The 21,452-nt window shown below is 43.1% G+C and overlaps 1 non-coding gene across 1 annotated transcript; it reads left to right on the top strand.

The window, feature by feature from the left end:
• The first annotated feature begins 13,259 nt into the window (after positions 1-13,259).
• LOC119933751 lies at positions 13,260-13,397 on the top strand. Its single transcript, XR_005452625.1, has one exon. It is a non-coding gene; the product is annotated as a small nucleolar RNA SNORA7 (small nucleolar RNA).
• Positions 13,398-21,452: the final 8,055 nt, after the last annotated feature.

The following is a 21,452-nucleotide window of genomic DNA, read 5'->3' as shown; positions in this document are numbered from 1 at the left end:
TGCCTCAGTTATCTCATATGAAAAACGGGAATTGAGACTGTGAGCCCCACAGGGGACAGGGACTGTGTGCAACCCAATTTGCTTGTATGCACCCTAGCACTTAGTACAGTACTTGGCACATAAATAAGTGCTTAACAATGCCACAATGATTATTTTTTATATCAGTGGACACCAGACTCAATCAGTCAAATTAAAAGAATATTATTATTATTACTGTATTTGTAAGAACTTACTCTGTGCCAAGTTAAGTGCTAGGGTAGATACAGTCATTCAATCGACCAGTGGTATTTAATGAGCACTTCCTGGATGCAGAACACTGTTCTAAGCACTTGGGGGACAATTAATCAATCAATGGTATTTATTGAGTGCTTACTATGTGCAGAGCACTGTACTAAGTGCTTGGGAGACTATAACATAACAGAGTTGATAGATATGTTCTCTTTCTGCAAGGAGCTTACCGTCTAGATGGGGAGATAGATATTAAAATAAATTATGTCTATGTTCATGCTGAGGGTGGGGTGAATAAAGTGTGGCCTAATGGAAAGAACACGGGTGTGGGAATCAGAGGACCTGGATTCTAATGCCGGGTCTGACAATTGCTTGCTGTGTGACCTTGGGCAAGTCACTTGACTTCTCTGTACCTCAGTTTCCTCAACTGTAAAATGGGAATTCAATTCCTGCTCTCTCTCCTACTTAGACTGTGAGTCCTACACGGGGCAAGAACTGTGTCTGACCTAACTGACACGTCCCTGCCCCAATCAATCAATCAATCAATCAACCATATTTATTGAGTACTATGTACAGAGCACTGTACTAGGAGCTTGGGAGAGTACAAGAGAATTAGCAGACATGTCGCCTGCCTATAACGAGCTTACACCCAGTGCTTAGAGAGGTGTTTGACACATAATGAAGGAGCATGGCCTAGTGGCAAGAGCACAGCTTGGGAGTCAAAGGTTGTGGATACTAATCCCAGCTCTGCCACTTGTCTGCTGTGTGACTTCGGTCAAATCACTTCACTTCTCTGTGCCTCAGTTACCTCATCTGTAAAATGCAGATTAAGAGTGTGAGCCTCATGTGGGACAGGGACTGTGTCTAACCTGATTACCTCGTATCTACCCCAGCGCTTAAAAAATGCTTGGCACATAATAAGCGCTTCACAAATACCATAATTATTATTATAATAATCACTTAACAAATATCATGAAAAAGAAAGAAAAATGGTCAAACCTCAGTAGCCAAATACTGGGGAAAGAAGAAAACCAGATTTGGCCTTTACTTTTGGAATTACAATTTGGCTGCACTTCCTTCTCCCCCTGCAGCTAATGAAATTACATTGTAAAAACCTGCTGGGTCATGTTTCCATCATTTGGTGCTACAGCTGGATTCCTCCTATTCCGGCAGCAGAACAGCCTGTTTGGAAGAAGGAAAAAGTTGGAAATAAATGGCACCATGGAGATCTCGTTGTCTGCAGAAACAAAGTCATCTGAGGTAGACAAATCGGACCCTCAGTGTTTATGATTATCAAGCTGATGGGCAGAAATAGCTACTTAGATGAGCACACCTGTTATGAGAGCACATTTTTTCTCTTACTAGACTAAAAGATGGAGAGAAATGCAGTTGAACCTATTTAAATGAATATCAAATAATGGAATAAATCTGTTTTTTTTTTTAACCAGCTTTCACTGTACCCAAAGGTAAAATATAAAGGCGAGCTAACTCAGTGATGGAATAGATCTATTAAATTATTGTGTTTTTGATGTGCGCAAACCTGCGGCATTTCAAATCCTCAAAGGGACTGTCTGAAAATGAATGTCCCATAGGGGTCATCTTCAATTCACATTAAACACGAAAAGTAGAGCCGGCTCACAAACCTGTCTCAATTGTCTTTGTGAAGAACCATCTCATTTATGAAGGAAAGATAGGGAAGATTGGCAAAGAAAGGGAGAAAAGATGTCAGCTCTGTCCAAACGAGATGGAAAATCAAGCCTGGATGATTCACAGCCTTCTCGACTCAACTCCCTCTCTCCTCAAAGGCCTTGGTAAAGCGATGGCTTGGTTGGGAGAGGGTCTGGAAAATGATAGCATCTGGTAGAGAGCCAGATAGGCAGAAGGCCATCGTGGAGCCAGAATCTACCCAAGCCTGCCTTATTCCCTGGTTGTAGATCAGTCGCTGCCGCCTACCGCTGTGTCAGCTCTCTGAGACTCCTGAGGCACTATTTGGCAGGTTATTAGTTTGGGAATGGGTTGCCAAGAGGACTGTGGAATCCATTTCTTCAGAGGCTGGGCAGATCCTCTCTGACTGTGAAGGTTGAGGACATACTGCTACCGGGAAGGAGAATGCACTATCGATCCATCCATCAATCAAACTTTTGACTATATTAAAAATGATAATTATGGCATTTGTTAAGCATTTACTATGTGGCATGCACTGTTCATTCAATCATTTATTGAATGGTTACTGTATGCAGAGCATTGTACTAAGTACTTGGGAGAGTGCAATACAGTAATAAGCAGATGCATTCCCTGCCACTAAGCACGGGGGTAGATAAAAGGTAATCAGGTTGGACACGGTCCCTGTCCCACATGGGGCTCACAATCTCAATCCCCATTTTACAGATGAGGTAACTGATAAAAATAATCATGCAATAATAATTGCACTTGGATCTGTGACCTTTGGACATTTGATAATTACCCCACCCCTAACCGTGCAGCACTCATGTACATGACATTAAAATATATATTGTAAATTATTTATATTAATGTCTGTCTTCCCCTCTAGACTGTAAGCTTGTTATAGGCAGGGACTATATTATATATATAATATACTATAATATATATATACTATGTTATAGGCACTAATTCTGTTGAATTGTACTCTCCCAAATGCTTAGTTAAGTGCTCTGCATTGATCGATTTATTGTTAAGTGCTTACTATGCAACAAGCACTGTATTAAGCCCTAGAATAGATACCAATTAATCCAGTTGGATGCAGTCCCTGTGTCCCACGGGGCTTGCTTTCTGAGAGAGAGGGAGAACTGGTGTGGCAATCCTACTTTACAGATGAAGAAACTGAGGTGCAAAAAAGTCAAGTGATTTGCCCAAATTTACCCAGTAGGTGAGTGGCAGTTCAGGGATTAGAGCCCTATTACTTCCACACCGCCATTCTCTGTGAATATTTGTTTTAAAATGATATTTGTGAAGGCTTACTTTGTGTCAAGTACCATTCTAAATGTTGGGGTAAATAAGAAGATAAATCAGGTTGGACATAGTCCCTGTCCCACATAGGGCTCACGTTTTGAATCAGAGGGAGGAGGATTTAATCCTCTAATAATAATAATAATAATAATAATAACAGTATTTGTTAAGCACTCACTATGTGCCAGTCACTGTTTGAAGTGCTGGGGTAGATATAAGATAATTGAGTTGAACACTGTCCCTGTTCCACATAGGTAGGGTTTGCAGTCTTAATCCCCATTTTGCAAATTAGGTAATTGAGGCCCAGAGAAGTTAAGCGACTTGCCCAGAGTCACATAGCAGAAAAGTGAGAAGCAGTGTGGCTCAATGGAAAGAGCATGGGCTTTGGAGTCAAAGGTCATGGGTTCAAATCCCAGGTCCACCAATAGTCAGCTGCGTGACTTTGGGCAAGTCACTTAACTTCTCTGGGCCTCAGTTACCTCATCTGTAAAATGGGGATTAAGACTGTGAGCCCCACGTGGGACCACCTGATCACCTTGTAACCTCCCCAGCACTTAGAACAGTGCTTTGCACATAGTAAGTGCTTAACAAATGCCATCATTAAGTGGTGGAGATGGGATTAGAACTCAGGTCCTACTGACTCCTAAGTCTGAGCTCTATCCACTCTGCATTGCTGCAAGGGGCTATGCCTGTGATTAGCCTCTAAATGCAAATTGATGAATGGCTCAGAAGCATATTATCTGGATGAACCTCAGTTTTAGAAAAGCAGTGTGGCCTAGTGAAAAGATCACAGGCCTGGGAATCAGAGCACCTGGATTCTAATCTCAGCTCGACCACTTGTTGGCTGTGTGACCTTGGGTAAGTCGCCTCACTTCTCTAGGCCTCAGTTACCTCACCTGTAAAATGGGGGTTAAGACTGTGAGTCCCATGTGGGGCAGGGACTGATAAACTTGTGTCTGCCCAGTGCTCAGAAAAGTGCTTGTTAAATAGTAAGCGCTTAACAAATACCATTTAAAGAAGTCATTATGAGATGCAATTTTCTTAATATTTTCTGGGCACAGAGCAGCAGGGCATAGCTGAAAGAGCACAGGGATGGAAGTCAGAAGGTCTTGGGTTCTAATCCTAACTCCTCTACTTGTCTGCCATGTGACCTTGGGCAAGTCACTTTACTTCTCCAGGCCTCGGTTGCTTCATTCTTAAAATGGGGATTGAGACTGTGAGCCCCACATGGGATAAGGACTGTGTCCAACCTGACTTGATTGGCGTTTAGTACAATGCCCAGCATATAGTAAGCACTTAGCAAATACCATAATTATTGTTAGTAGGGAAAAGGCAAAAGAATTACCTGAGAAATTTGTGTCTACCCCAGTGCTTAGAAGAGTTTTTGGAAAATAGTAAGGGCTAAAAAAAATACCATTAGAAAAACAAGAGTCATTATGAGACACAATTTTCTCAATATTTGATGGGTCCAGGGGTGCTTGGTGAAAATGCAGAAGAGTGAGGAGGGAGTGTTGAATGAGGGACACTGTGAACAAACTTGCCAAATATTAAGGGAGAATGTGAGAGCAGACCAATGAATCTTGGCCATCAGAGCCGCTGTTCTGTTGTTTGATGAGCCTATCAATAATGTTCTCTTCCTCACAAGAAACATCCTGGGGACACATGTGAAAATGAGAAATAGATGACTTCAGGAATATGCAGAGGAAGGAAAATCTAGCCCACCTGTACCCTGTAAGTACATAATATTCACCCTATCCTCAGCTCCACAGACCTTATGTAAGCTCACTGTGGGCATGGAACATACCTGCTATCTCTGTTGGGTTTTCCCCAGCATTTGGTACAGTGCTCTGCATATAGTAAGCACTCAATAAATACCCTTGATTATGTATATGTATGTATTGTATTTCAATATCTTCCTCCCCATCTAGACTGTAAGCTTCTTGTAGGCAGGGAACACATCTATCAACTCTGTGCACTGTACTCTCTCAAGTGCTTAGTACAGTGCTCTGCACACAGTAAGTGCTCAATAAATACCACTGATTCATTGATTGATTGAATCCAAGTATCATTTCAATGTCTAGGACAGTTCCTCATTCTGTAATTAAAAGATTTGAAGAACTAGAGATTAATTCTAGCAATTCATAAGGCCAATTTCTAGAAACCTGTCACATAAAGAGGATATTTTTATTTCACCAGTAAATGAGTATCCTGTATTTGTTGAATTCATGAGTATTTGATGAATGTTTATATTGTTACTCTTGATATGGGCCAGATTGATCAGAGAAATGAAGATACAGGAATATTGATAGGACTGTAAGCTCCTTGAGGGTAGGAATCATATTTACTTATTCTACTTTATTACTTCAAGTGCTTTTTACAGGACTCTGCATACAGTCTTGTCTTGTCACGCTGTCGAGTCGTCTCTGACCCACTGTGACTCCATAGACACATCTCTCCCCTAACACCCACCTCCATCTGCCGTCATTCTGGTAGTGTACCCAGAGTTTTCTTCGTCAAAATTGTTTTGCCATTGCCTCCTTCCATGCAGTAAACTTGAGTCTACACCCTCGACTCTCTACCATGCTGCTGCTGCCCAGCACAGGTGAGTTTTGATTTGTAGCAGATTATCTTCCACTCTCTATCCACTGCCCAAGCTAGGAATGGAATAGGAATGCCTTTGCTTGACTCTCCCTTGTACTTCCCAAGCGCTTAGTACAGTGCTCTGCACATAGTAAGCGCTCAATAAATATGATTGATGATTGGTAGAGTACTGGAAACCCTCCAGCTGCAATCCTGAGAGGGGCTGCATATAGTAAGTGCTCAATAAATACCATGGATTGGTTGATTTTAAGTACTATTTTGTTTGTGTCCCTTTCACCATCACTGCAAGGTTCACCCTCTGAATTGAAACAAACAAAAATTCACAGCTGATTGGAAAATTAAAAAAACAAAAAGGCCAGATACCCCAGTAAAATTTGTCACCCTGCTGGAGAAACCTCAACCCAATTAGGTTGATTACCAAGCTTTGATTTTATGGACTAACTCTGGTTACAATAGTGGGGCTAATTGGCCTTCTATCCTAACAAAGAGAAGCATATGAAATGATATATTTAGAAGAAAAAAAACTGCCTTAGATGACATCCTGTTTGAAAGCAAGTATAGAAACGTCAGTTCTATGTTGTGCTCGAGGGTGGGAATGGAGCTGCCTTACTGCCCATGTATGGAGTCTTCCATATTGGTACCCAAACCCAAAGAATTTTGGGATTTCTAGTCTCCTTGAGATGTCCTCTCTACCCCACAGAGTCTGGCTGATAGTGATGCCACCAATTTAAAAGCTCTCTCTATTTCAGCTCCTTTATCAAGGACCCAGCCTTAAAGTGGAAGAGAAACAAAAACAACTTTTTAAGGTGAGCCATACTTTCTGAACAAAGACGGAGAAGACACTGACGTCTTCACATTCACCCGTTCCCCTGCTGCTCCTGCCCACCGCTATTTTGTGATTAGAAGGATGGCTTTCACTAACGTATTTTAGAAACCCATTCTGGGGATTCATGAATTTGAAAGAAGAAAAAAAAGCTTGAATAATTCATACTTAAATAGCTCTGGGCCAAGATATTGCTTCAGTATTTCCAAGTATGCAGGTTTTATTATTCCTTTAAAGTATGAATAAAAACAAGGTTGTTTTATCACACTTGGCCTAATCAGTGATAGGCTAGAAGCCTTGTTGGCAGTAAATGATCCGTTTTAGTTTAAAACATTTTTTTTTAAATCAATGATTTTGTAAGGGAGTCATAAAATTCTTGAAATTAAAGGTTTTCAAGCCATAAAAACAAGTAATATATTTAAGGTTTTTCCCCCATTTAGAGCCAATAATATTTCCTAGTAAACAGGGGATGGACTCAGCGGTTCCTCTCTGAATTACTGTTCATCAGTTTTTCACCTCCCCTATTAAGGTAACCTTCACAGAATATTTTGCATTACTGTTCATGATGAAATTTGAATACATCAGAATTAATTCACCAATAAACCCAGGAGGAGGGTGACAGTGGGTGTTCGAGGAGAGGGGAAATCTGCCATTGTAGAAGCAGTGGCAAGGACGTTTCTTGAATTTTAACAATGTTCAGAAGCCCTGTGCTGAGCACTGGGGAGAAATATAATGATACCGATTCATACATGTTCCTTGGCCACAGTGTGTAACGGAAGTAATGAACAGCGTAGAGTATCATCATCACCATCAATCATCACTGATACCTATTGGGTGCTTATTGTGTGCAGAGCACTGTACTAAGCACTTGGGAGAGTACAATTCAACAGAGTTGGCAGACATGTTCCCTGCCCACAACAGGCAGCATGACCTAGGGGAAAGTACATGGACCTGAGAGACAGAGGACTTAGGTTCTAATCTTGGCTCTGCCAACTGCTTGCTGTGTGACCTTGGGTAAGTCAGTTAACTTCTCTGTGCCTCCATTACCGCAACTGTAAAATGGGGATTAAATCTCCGTTCTCCCTCCTACTTAGAGTGCGAGCCCTATGAGAGACAGGGACTATGTCTGACTGAATTAACTTGTACATACCCTGGTGCTCAGAACATTGTTCGACACATGGTAAGCACTTAACAAGTATCATCAAAAGAAACAATTTACTGTCTAGAGGAATAGGATAAATTCAGCTAAAACGACAAGCAAACAGTAAAATATAAGGGAAAACTACTGCATTGCTTCTCCAGGTAGAGCCAATCTTGATATTTCCTCCTGCCTTCAAGGACATCTCTACTTGGATGTCTCCCGACACTTCAAACTTCACATGTCCAAAACAGAACTTCTCATCTCCCCACCCAAATCCTATCCTCCCCCAGACTTTCCTATCACTGAAGACAACACCACCCTCCCTGTCTCACAAATCCACAACCGTGGCATTATCCTTAACTCATCTCTCTCGTTCAAAGCACATAATAAGTCTATCATCAAATCGTCGGTTTATCCTTTACTAAATCTTTAGCCTTCACGCTTCTTCTCCATCCAGACTACTCCCATGCTGATCCAAGCACTTACCCTACCTTGCCTTGATTACTGCATCAGCCTCCTTGCTGACCTCCCTGTTTCCTGTCTCTCCCCTTCCCAGTCCACTCTTCATTCTGCTGCCTGGATCGTTTTTCTAAAAAAAAGTCCAGTACACATCTCTCCACTCCCTCCAAACTCCTCGCTGTGGCCCATCCATCTTCGCATCAAACAGAAACTCCTTACCATTGACTTTAAGGCACTCTCTCCCTTCTACCTTAATTTGTGGATCTCCTGCTACAACTCAATTTTCTCACTTTGCTCCTCTAACATCGACGTAATCATCTATGTACCTCGATATCCTCTAGTTTGCTGCCGATCCTTTGCTCGTACCCTGCCTCTGGACTGTAACACTCCCATCGTCTTCATATCTGAAAGACCACTACTCTCCCCATCTTCATCCCCATCATCCCCTTTCCCCCTACCCCTCAGCAGTTACATATATACCCTTAAACGCTGCCATTTCCCCTCTCTGTAATTTATTTTAATATTTGTCAACCTCCCTAGACTCTAAGCCCTTCGTGGGCAGGGATTGTGTCTACCTACTCTATTGTATTGTACTTTCCCAAGTGCTTAGTACAGTGCTCTTCACTCAGTAAGTACCCCTTAAATAACACTGATTGATTGATTATTACATAAATAAAAAGTGACTGAGACAGATGAGGGTTGCTTAATTTAATATAATGATAACTGGTTGGGGAAAGCTTATTATTCAATTGTATTTCATTCAATCATATTTATTGAGCATTTACTGTGTGTAAATCACTGTACTAAGCACTTTGGAACCTGTATTCCTACACATTTTGGGTGAGGGGGGAGCCAAGAGTCATTACTTCTTCCTTTTGATCTCGTTAGAGTGTAGCAATTTTTTTTAAGTATATCCAGCTTAATTTTTCTAAGCTTCCATTTCTCTCAAATTGTGAGAGCAATGATCCTTACCTCTGAGCTGTGGAGGAACTGGTTTAGCATGAAATACCACAGCCAAGAGCTACACAGTAACCCCACATATTTAGTATATAAAACTTACATAAAATTTTATTGTGAAATAATAGTTGATAGGGAACATTGATCACACTCCTGGGTGCAAGCGAGATTTTATTCAACTAGGAGTCAGCTGTTTCCCTTGGGAATCTGAGCTCATTGATGTAGTGGATAGAGCACGGGCTTGGGAGTCAAAAGGTCATGGGTTCTAATCCCGGCTCTGCCAGTTGTCTGCTGTGTGACCTTGGGCAAGTCACTTCACTTCTCTGGGCCTCAGTTACCTTGCCTGTAAAATGGGGATTGAGACTGTGAGCCCCATGTGGTACAGGGATTGTGTTCAACCCAATTTGCTTGTATCTACCCCAGTGCTTAGTACAGTGCCTGGCACAGAGGCTTAACAAATATGACGATGATTATTATTATGGGAGTCCTTTCTCCAGGCTGGTTTCTCCAAGGTAAAGCCATGGCTCATCTAGAGGGCTCAGCTACTCTCCGACGGGTTGACAGTGAGAATAAGAGGAAGACATGTCTTAGGGTGATGCTTCTTCACAGGACCACCTCACAGATCTGCTTTCTGGGGACTCTGGAAAATGGCCATGAAGACTTCCACTCCTTATATTGCTCTTCCTCAGAGGTGAAAGGAGACATTTCCTGGGAAAATGTTTGTGGAGTACCTGGAGATCCTCAAAGGACGATACTTGGTAAATCCAGAATCTATTTAGGATGGTTTGTTTATGTGAAGTAGCTCTGGAGATGGGGGCCTGGACTAAATAACTTCTCTAGTTCTCTACCACCTCTCTCATGCTTTATGCATGGCTCCACCAATTTAGTGGGCTCTCCTGATCCTGTGTTTGGAAAAAAAGGAAGTCTTATTATGTGTTCCCCTCATTTTCTGTGCCTTCTCCTACTACTAACAGTGAGCTTACAGTAGTGCTGTGGGGCTGCAGGAGGGGTGAAAATCCAAGTGCAAGGGGGTCACAGAAGGGAGGGAGAGAAGAGGAAATGAGGGCTTAGTCAGGGAAGACCTCTTGGAGATGCGCTTTCAATATGGCTTTGAAGCCGGGAAGAGTGACTGTCTGTCCGATATGAAGAGGGAGGGTGTTCCAGTCCAGAGGCAGAGTGTGGGCAAAAGGTTGTCTGTGCTATAGATGAGATCGAGGTACAGTGAGTAGGTTGGCATTAGAGGAGCTAAGTGTGCATGACAGGTTGTAATAGCAAATCAGGGAGGTAAGGTAGGAGGGAGCAAGGTGATTGAGTGCTCTTGAGGAGTGGGGAAACATGGAGTCAACATTTTCATAGAAAAATGAAATGATGAAAAAATGATCCAGACAGCAGAGTGAAATATAATATAATAATAATAATGATTGTATTTGTTAAGTGCTTACCTTGTGCAAAACACTGTTCTAAGCACTGGGGAGGTTACAAGGTGATCAGGTTGTCCCACGGGGGGCTCACAATTTTAATCCCCATTTTCCAGGTGAGGTAACTGAGGCCCAGAGAAGTTAAGTGACTTGCACAAAGTCACACAGCTGACAGTTGGAGGAGCCGGGATTTGAACCCATGACCTCTGACTCCAAAGCCCGTGCTCTTTCCACTGAGCCATGCTGCTGGGGAGTGGCAGGAGGCAGGGAGGTCATCAAGGAGGCTGATGCAGTAATCCAAGTAAGATAAATGCTTGGATTAGCATGTTAGCAATATGGTAGCAGTTCTACACAATGAGATCAACCTCTCTTCCCTTGAACAGGATGAGAGTCAGTTTGGCAAACAGTTACATAAATAATGATCAGAATAGTAATATTTTCCACCCCTGCAACACTCAGGTACATATCTTTATACCTGGAGACTTCCCTTCTCTGTAATTTATTTTAGTGTGTCTCCCCTATGACTGGAAGCCCTTCTTGTACCTATTTCCCTGTTTCTCTAATGGGGTCTAAGGTCCAAATAGAGGCATCATCTTTAGCCTTCTTGGGAGAAGGGGTTAATCAGTCATTCCTATTTATTGAGCACTTACTGCATTCAGAGCACTGTACTAAGTGCTTGGGAGAGTACACTATAACAATAAACAGACTTATTCCTTGCCCACAACGAGCTTAATAATAATAATAATTATGACATTTATTAAGCACTTACTATGTGCAAGGCACTGTTCTAAGTGCTGGGGAGGATACAAGGTGATCAGATTGTCCCACGGGGGGATCACAGTCTTCATCCCCATTTTACAGATGAGGGAACTGAGGCCCAGGGAAGTTAAGTGACTTGCCCAAAGTAACATAGCTGACAAATGATGAAGCCAGGATTTGAACCCATGACCTCTGACTCCAAAGCCCGTGCTCTTTCCACTGAGCAACGCTGCTTCTTGTGGAGCTTAGAGTCTGAAGGGAGAGACAGACATGAATATAATAAAGAAATTACATATTTGTACAAAAGTGTCTTGGGGCTTGGCGGGGAGGGGATGAATAAAGGGAGCTAGTCAGGGCAATGCAGAAGGGAAGGGGAGAAGAGGAAAGGAACTTTGAGTACCTCTTCAGTGGTCACTTGGGATGATCTGATCTGATAGGGATGATGATTTTAAGAAAGTTTGCTCCTCCTCAGTCAGAAAGAGAGCATCAAGGGAGCACATAAACACCTCCCACTAGAAGGCATTAAATTTCTCATCTCAGCATTCCTTTCCTTTTACACTAAAAATAGCTGAATCTCTCTCTGCCCTTGAAAACTTAGAGAAACATTTGCTGCCATCTCTAAAAGGCTGTCTGAATTATGTATCCCTGGAAATCAAGGCCCCTAATGGAATCACTGATATAATTTTTAAGCTCTAATAGCCCAAACATCATCACCATAATTTTCACTTCTGATTATAGGTTATAAAACAACTTCCATCCCCAGAGTTATTCATAATCTTGAAGGAAACAATTTGTGCAGGACGAAATGCGGAAAATAATATGCAGAAATTAATAAGTGGAGGACTGTGAAAAACAGAGGAAATAGTGGGAAAGCAAGGGAAAACTTGGAGCTCTTTGCACACTTGTAATGTGAGTGTACTTTGTCCTAGCACAAAATGCCATAATCGTCAAGAAGCGTGCATATTATAGCAGCTACCTTTTGAATACTTGATAAAATATCCCTGTTGACTCACTTCAATAAATAATAATAATATAATAATAATGATGGTATTTGTTAAGCACTTATTCTGTGCAAAGCACTGTTCTAAGCGCTGGGAGGGATACAAAGTGATCAGGTTGTCCCATGTGCGGCTCAAAGTTTTTTAATCCCCATTTTACAGATGAGGGAACTGAGGCACAGAGAAGTTAAGTAACTTTCCCAAAGTCACACAGCTTAGTGGCGGAGGTGGGATTAGAACTCATGACCTCTGGCTCCCAAGCCTGTGCTCTTTCCACTGAGCAACGCTGCTTCTCAACTAGTAAAATCAACTTTTACTAAGGTGTCTAAAGTAGAGGATAATTTATAAAGAACTCCAGGAAGTATGAAGATTAACAGCTAAAGCACGGAGGAAATCTAATAGTTTGTCTGGCCTATCTTTACTTACGCTAGCAAATTCATAGTCTTCCCTAAAACAGGGAAATCCAGCTTCTAAAGATATTTTAAAGCCAATACAGAGATGAAAGCCTTCACCAAATTCTGCTACTTGGGTAGCACAGTGTCTCATAATGCTCTGGTAAATAAAGAAATAGAAAACTGAATAAGAAAAGTAAGTATATACTCTTCATCATCATCATCGTCATCACTAATCACAATTATTGAACACCTCCTGTGTTCAGAATATTCTGGGATATTCTACACTGAGGTAAGATAGGAAGGGGAGGCTCAAAAAAGGCTTTGAATCAATCAATCAATCAATCTTATTTATTGAGTACTTACAGTGGGCAGAGCAGTGTACTAAATGCTTGGGAGAATACAATAAAACAGAGTTGGCAGACACATTCCCTGCCCACAATGAGCTTACAGTCTAGAGGGGGAAACAGACATTAATCTAAATGAATGAATTATGGATATGTACATAAGTGCTGTCTCCTCTCAGGGTCACACCTGGAGAGTTTCCAGTACTCTACCAGTCTTGACTACAGGAGGGAGAGTCAGGCAGAGGCCTACCCATTCCATTCCTAGCTTGGGCAGTGTCTAGAGAGGGGAAGGCAATCTGCTGCAAGTCAAAACTCACCTGTGCTGGGCAGCAGCGACATGGGAAGACAATCAAGGGTGAAGACTCAAGTTTACTGTGCAGAAGGAACAATAGTTACCGCTTCTGTATTTTTACCAAGAAAACTCCATGGATACACTACCAGAACGATTGCAAATGGAGGTGGTGTGTTCTGGGAGAGATGTGTCCAGTGTGTCGCTACGGGTCGAAGATGACTGGATGGCATAAGACAAGACAAGACTTAAATGCTGTGGGGCTGAGGAAGGAGTGAAGGCAGAAAACAAGTGCAAGGGCAACACAGAAGGGAGTGGGAGAAGAAGAAACGAGAGGTCTTTTGGATACGAATGGGAAGAGAGTTCCAGGCAGTGAAGAAGACAGATGCAGGAAGTCAGGGCTGAGACAGTTGAGAACAAGTGACTGTGGGAGGGACAAAGATACCTTTAAAGAGGCTGGCAGACAGAACGTGGGATCCAAACTCCAGAGTGGTGTTGGTGTCCAAACTTCTAGAGCTTTGGGGTTTTCATAAATATACCAACCGATTATTTGAACAGTTGCTTCAAAGCATTCTACAAACCATTAAAACGCAAAATAGGGAAGCCAAGGGAGATGGTTTTCCAGCAGAGAAGCAATGCTTGGTGCGGTATAAATTCACTCGGCTGGAAGTAAGGGAAGAATGGAAGACAGTGGCAGATGATGTAGGGAGAGCAGAAGGGAGAAAGATGCAAGCAGGATGGGCAGAAGAAAAATTATAAGGAGACATTGAAGCAAAATATTACTACTAATAATAATAATTATGGTATTTGTTAAGTGCTTACTATGTGCCAGACTCTGTACTAAGCACTAGGATGGATACAAGCAAATCAGATTGGACACAGTCCCTGTCCTACGTGGGGCTCACATTCTCAATCCCCATTTTGTTGATGAGGTAACTGAGACATGGAGAATTCATTCATTCATTCATTCGATAGTATTTATTGAGCGCTTACTGTGTGCAGAGTACTGTACTAAGCTCTTGGGAAGTACAAATCGGCAACATATAGAGATGGTCCCTACCCAACAATGGGCTCCCAGTCTAGAAGGGGGAGACAGACAACAAAATAAAACAAGTAGACAGGTGTCAATACCATCTGAATAAATAGAATTATAGCTATGTACACATCATTAATAAAATAAATAGAATAATAAATATGTACAAATATACACAAGTGCTGTGGGGAGGTGAAGGGGGTAGGGCAGAGGGAAGGAGGGGGACGATGGGGAGGGGAGGAGGAGGAGAGGAAAAGCGGGGGCTCAGCAGACAAGTGGATGAGCCGGGATTAAAAGGATAGCTGTCAGTTCTCTGGTAGGGCTGTGAACATCTGGATAGCAATGGAATAATCAGTGGTGGAGCAATGTTAATGACAGTTGTGGTATTTTTAAAAAACTTACTATGTGCCAAATACTGTACTAAGCCCTGAGGTACATGCAAGATCATCAGGTCGGACTCAATTCCTGTTCCAACTGGATCTTACAGTCCAAACAGGAGGGAGAACAGATATTGGATCCCTGTTTTACAGATGAGAAAACTGTCGCACGCAGAAGCTAAATAATTTGCCCAAGGTCACACATAGCAGGCAAGTGGCAGAGCCAGGATTAGAACCCAGGTCCTCTGATTCCCAGGCCCATGCTCTTTCCATTAGGCCACGCTCTTTTCCTAGTGGAGTGATTCGCTCTGAACCAAGGTATGGGTAGCCTTTAAGACTAAGAGGCAGAACTATCAGTAGCCCCAGGGATTACAAACAACAGCAAACCACAGACTGCCTTCAAGATTACAAATGGGAGGCAACTTGATCTAGTGGAAAGAATTCTAGGCTGGGAATAGGGAGTGACCTGGGGAGAAGCAGTGTGGCCTAATGGATGGAGCACGAGTCTGGGAGTCAGGAGGACCTGGGTTCTAATCCCAGTTCTGCCATTTGTCTGCTGTGTGACCTTGGGCCAGTCACTTCACTTCTCTGAGCCTTGGTGCCCGCGTCTGTAAAACGGGATTGCACTGTGAGCCAATGTGGGACAGGGACTGTGTCCAACCCTGTACCTACCCAACTGCTTAGTACAGTGTCTGGCATATAGTAAGTGCTCAACAAATTCTACAATCATTATTACCCCAGTGCTTAGTACATTGCCAGGAACATAATAAGTGCTTAGCAAATACCATAAAAAAATGACCTGTTCCTCATCTGTAAAATGAATTGCTCTCTACCCTCCCACCCATACCTTCGGGGGTGAGATGATGACAAACAAGACAAATGTGAAGGTAAGCATGCTGGAAGATAAATCCTATAGGGAAGCAGCATGGCCTACTGGAAAGTCAGGAGATCGAAATTCAAATCCAGCTCTACACTCGCCTACTGCGTGGCTTTGGGCGAGCAAGGCCTAGTGGATAGAGCACAGGCTTGGAAACCAGAAGGACCTGAGTTCTAATCCCAGATCCACCATTTATCTGCTGTGTGACCTTGGGCAAGCCACTTCACATCTCTGTGCCTCAGTTACCTCATCTGTCAAATGGGGACTAAGACTGTGAGCCCCATATGGGTCAGGGACTTTGTCCAACCTGCTTAGATGTAGCGCTTATAACATGCTTGACACATGGTAAGCCCTTAACAAATTCTATTGTTATTATTAATAATAACTTCCTTGTACCTCAGTTTCCTAACCTGTAAATTACCTGTTTCCCTCCACTTTAGACTGTGAATCCCATATGGAATGAGTCTGTGTCTGATTGGATTGGACTGTATCAATACCAGTGCTCCGTACATAGTAAGCACTTAACAGATATTGCAATTATTATAGTGGAAAGGACTCATGATCAGACATGAGTCCTTTCAGCCTTACCCACACCCACAACAACCAAGCAGCAGAATCTTGGAATTTGTGAGGACAGTGATATTTTCTTGGAACCTCCACTTAGAGATTCTAACAGACTTTTTATAGTATTAATAATAATAATCATAATCATGGTATTTGTTAAGCACTTACTATGTGTCAAGCGCTGTTCTAAGCGCTGGAGTAGTTACAGTGTAATCAGGTTGTCCCATGTGGGGCTCACAGTCTCAATCCACATTTTACGGATGAGGTAACTGAGGCACAGAGAAGTTAAGTGGCTTGCCCAAGGTCACACAGTGAACAAGTGGTGGAGCCGGGATTAGAAGTCATGTCCTCTGACTCCCAAGCTCATGCTCCTTCCACTACGCCATGCTGCTTCTCCATTATTTATTGCTATTGCTATTTATTAAGCACTTTCATTCATTCATTCAGTTGTATTTATTGAGCACTTACAGTGTGCAGAGCACTGTACTAAGCGCTTGGGAAGTACAAGTTCGTAACATATAGAGATGGTCCGTACCCAATAGTGGGCTCACAGTCTAGAAGGGGGAGACAGACAACAAAACAACAGATATTAACAAAATAAAATAAATAGAATAGTAAATATGTACAAGTAAAATAAATAGAGTAATAAATACAAATATCTATACAGGTGCTGTGGGGAGGGGAAGGAGGTAGGGCGGGGGGGGGTGGGGGAGGGGGAGAGGAAGGAGGGGGCTCAGTCTGGGAAGGTCTCCTGGAGAAGGTGGACTCTCAGTAGGGCTTTGAAGGGAGGAAGAGAGCTGGCTTGGCGGATGTGTGGAGGGAGGGCATTCCAGGCCAGGGGGAGGACATGGGCTGGGAGTTGACGGTGGGACAGGCGAGAACGAGGCACAGTGAGGAAGTTAGTGGCAGAGGAGTGGAGGGTGCGGGCTGGGCTGTAGAGGGAAAAAAGGGAGGTGAGGTAGGAGGGGGAGAGGTGATGGAGAGCCTTGAAGCCGAGAGTGAAGCACTTACTATGTGATAGGCGCTGCTGTAAACACTAGGGTAGATACAAGCTAATCAGGTTGGACACAGTCCCTGTCCCATATGGGACTCACAGTCTTAATCCCCATTTTACAGATGAGGTAACTGAGGCACAGAAGTGAAGTGTCCAAGGTTACACAACAGACAAGCGGCAGAGCTGGGATTAGAACTCAGGTCCTTCTGACTCTCTCACCTGTGCTGTATCCACTAGGCAGCATTGTTTCCCCAAAGGACTCTTACTCCCTTCTCCCCACCATGCTTTGCTTCTGATGGCCACGGGGACCTTTTCAGAATTAGTTTTCCAGCAAAAAAGGAGAAAATCAGCTACACAGTCCTCCCTTGGCAGTTCGAAGGAGGGCTTTCTCTCTTTGTTGCCTTTCTTGGCAGCTAACATTTGAAGATACTGAGAAAACCATATGCTTTTCCTGGACTTGTCCCTGTTATCGTGTAGGGTAAGAGAATTCCCCTTTGATCCAAAGAATGGTAATTCACACCAAACCCTGACCTAACGTGCTCTGGAGTGGCATTTCACCAGTGATAACTCAAATGATGTGTTTTTTTCCCCGGCTTAAGCCAGGGCTTCTGTAGCTGCACTGAGTTGACATTTGTAAATAACAGGATGGTGTCTGGAAGTATCATTTAGGGAATCTTTTTAAGGCTTAGGAAAACCAATAATGCTGCATAAAGCCAGAGGGGCCAGCTCAACCTCTCTGCTTAGGATGGTCTTTTCCCTTCAGTCACTATTAAATGGCGGGGCGTGATGGAAAGTTTTGATATTCATATCTATATACTGATCTACACACTCTATTTATCTATGTGTTTTTATTCCACATACTTGTTATCGCTTTATTCTCCTACTACCCTCATGATTTAGAAATCATTTATGTTTTCCTGTTCTCCCATTGCAGTGAATGCTCCTTGAGAACAGGGAACAAGATTGGATTTCTATTGCACTCTTCCAAGGGCTTAGTACAGTATTTTTCATAATGGTAATAATAACAATAATGGTAGTAATAATAATAATAATGATGATGGTCTTGTTAAGTGCTTACAATGTGCAAAGCACTGTTCTAAGCACTGGGGAGGTTACAAGGTGATCAGGTTGTACCACGGGGGGGGGCTCACAGTTTTAATCCCCATTTTACAGATGAGGTAACTGAGGCACAGAGAAGTTGTGACTTGCCCAAAGTCATACAGCTGACAGTTGGCGAAGCCAAGATTTGAACCCGTGACCTCTGACTCAAAGCCTGTGCTCCTAGTATGCATTAAGCACTTACTATTTGCCATGCATTATACTAAGCACTGGAGTAGATGCGAGATTATCAGGTCCCACATGGAGCTCACAGTCTAAGTAGGAGGGAGAACAGGTGTTGGACCTTCATTTTGCAGATGAGGGAACTGAGAAACAGAGAAGTTGAGTGACTTTCCTAGGGTAACACAGCAGGGAAGTGGTGGAACCAAGATTAGAACCCAGGACCTCTGATTCCCTCTTTCCACTAGGCCATGCTGTTCCTACAGTTAAGCTGCTTCTACCGCTTTCCCTACAGTGAAGCGCTCAATACATCCCTTTGACTGATGGGTGGAATGATGGCATCTATCTCCTTGCTGGGTCTCCACAATGCCTTTTTAATCAATCAATGGCATTATTATTTATTGAGTGCTTACTGTGTGCAGAGCACTGTACTAGGTGCTTGGGAGAGTACAGTATAACAGTGCGGGAAGACATGTTCCCTACCCACAGTGCACTTACAGTCTAGAGGGGGAGATAGACATTAATAGAAATGAATTACAGGTGGACATAAGTGCTGCAAGATTTCTTCACCCTTGTGATGCTTCTCATTATTGTTATTATTACTACTACTACTACTAATGTTGGTATTTGTTAAGTGCTGTTCTAAGCGCTGGGGAGGATATAAAGTGATCAGGTTGTCCCATGTGGGGCTCACAATCTTAATCCTCATTTTACAGATGAGGTAACTGAGGCGCAGGGAAGTTAAGTGACTTGCCCAAAGTCACACAGCTGACAAGCAGCAGAGCTGGGATTAGAACTCAGGTCCCTCTGATTCCCAGGCCCAGGCTCTTTCCCTTAGTGAGCTGGCTACACCCTTTATAAACAAAACGGAAACCATCAGGTGTAATATTCCTAAAATCTTCCCTGCTTCTCTCCAGTTCCTCATTCCTCCTTCACCCTCTTGAACTCTCTCAGTATTTTCAGCAGTATCTCAAGGAGAGAATTCTTGTCTCCTCTCAAAATCCCCCCCGCTACTGGTGCTTCTGACCCCATCCCTTCATTAAAACACTTGCCCCAACATTCGTCCCCCCTTGATTGCCATCTTCAACCGTTCACTTTCCTATGGCTTCTTCCCCATTGCTTTTAAACATGCCCGCGTTTACCCTACCCTAAAAACCCCCCCACAAAACCCTCCCTTGATCCCACAACTTCTTCCTGTTATCGGAGGGAATGGAAACAGACACATTAGACATGCTGACATGTTAAAACACAGCACAGCATGGCCTAGTTGAAAGAACATGAGCCTTGAAGTCAGAGGACCTGGGTTCTAATCCTCACTCTTCCAAATCCTTGCTATGTGACCTTGGGCATGTCACTTAACTTCTCTCTGCCCCAGTTCTCCTGTTCTCCCTCCTACTATGACTGTGAAACCTCATGAGGGATGAGGATTCTGTCCAATCTAATTAACTTAAATCTAGCCCAGTGCTTAGAACAGCGTTTAACACACAGCACTCAAGATCTACCAAAAAATTTCCAAAAATACAAAATGTTCTTAAAATTTTGGTGGGGATGGAAGAGACTGAGAGTATGTGGGAGCAGTTTTTGTCCCCAATCTGGAGGGCAAGGACCATGTCACTAGGGTTGGGGTTACCAAGGTGTTTGTCTCAGTAGGTTTGGAGGAGTCCAAGTTCTCATGAGAGCAGCTTTTTATCCTCAGCCTGCCATGCCCAGAGCCTGCTGGGTGTAGGGACATAGTCTGGCTTCCTTCCTTAATTCCCCCAGTTGCAGATGACAAAGCAAGGCCATTTGTCATATTATCCCTATAAAATGTGGGTCAGGATACATAGTGTGGCTCAGTGGAGAGAGCACAGGCTTTGGAGTCGGAGGTCATGGGTCCAAATCCTGACTCCACCGCTTGTCAGTTGTGTGACTTTGGGCAAGTCACTTAACTTCTCTGTGCCTCACTTACCTCATCTGTAAAATGGGGATTAAGATTGTGAGCCCCCCTTGGGACCAGATCACCTTGTAACCTCCCCAGTGCTTAGAACAGCGCTTTGCATGTAGTAAACACTTAACAAATGCCATTATTATTATTATTATTGTCCATCACTCCAGGCATGAGAATCCATTATCAACCTTATAACCCTACCTAAAGCTGCAGGTCCCCTCTCAGGGTCACATCTGGAGAGTTTCCAGTCCTCTACCAGTCTTGGCTATGGGGGGGGAAAGTCAAGCGGAGGCCTACCCATTACTTTCCTAGCTTGAGCAGTGGCTGACCATTGGAAGGAGGATGGGATAGGGTGCGGGGGGTGGAGTATTGGAAGTAGTATGTACGGGGCATGCATTTGGTACTGTGTACTTTACTAAATGTTTTTGAAGAGCTGAATAAAGAAGTGGCATATCGCCTGCCCACAAGGAACTTACAGTCTAACGGAGGAGCCAAACATAAAAATATACAGGCTCAGGAGCACCCAACACCCACCAGATCTTGCTTCCATGGCAGCAGGCATTCTGTTTCCCAGGTCAATCAATCATTCAATCAATGGTATTTATTGAGGGCCAACTATATGCAGAGTGCTATACTAAGCATTTGGGAGAGTATAATATAACAGAGATGGTAGACATGTTCCCTGCCCATAAGGAGTTTAAAGACTGTCCTTTCAGGTCTCCTGACTACCTTTCCCATGTTCTTCCTGTCACGAAAGCAGAAACTGTAGGAGGTTGGTGGGGAGACAGGAAAGGTTTGACAGGGAAGAAGCTTTCTGAATGTGATGTGATCGTTGGGTTTGGAATGGAATGGGAGAGAGATGGTTTTTTCCCCTTACAAATCTGGTGGAGGATTAATACCTTTTGAAACCTGATAATAAACTACAAATAAGTAGAGTGTTTATCTGTCCCATTAGAGTGCAAGCTTCTTGTGGGCAAAATAATTATAATAATTAAATGTGCCCTCTCATTCAGACCCAGAGGA

This window comes from Tachyglossus aculeatus, chromosome 10, assembly GCF_015852505.1.
Source record: "Tachyglossus aculeatus isolate mTacAcu1 chromosome 10, mTacAcu1.pri, whole genome shotgun sequence".
Classification (NCBI taxonomy): domain Eukaryota; kingdom Metazoa; phylum Chordata; class Mammalia; order Monotremata; family Tachyglossidae; genus Tachyglossus; species Tachyglossus aculeatus.
The sequence above is the reverse complement of the archived record's forward strand: the minus strand, read 5'-3'. Positions and strand labels throughout refer to the sequence as shown.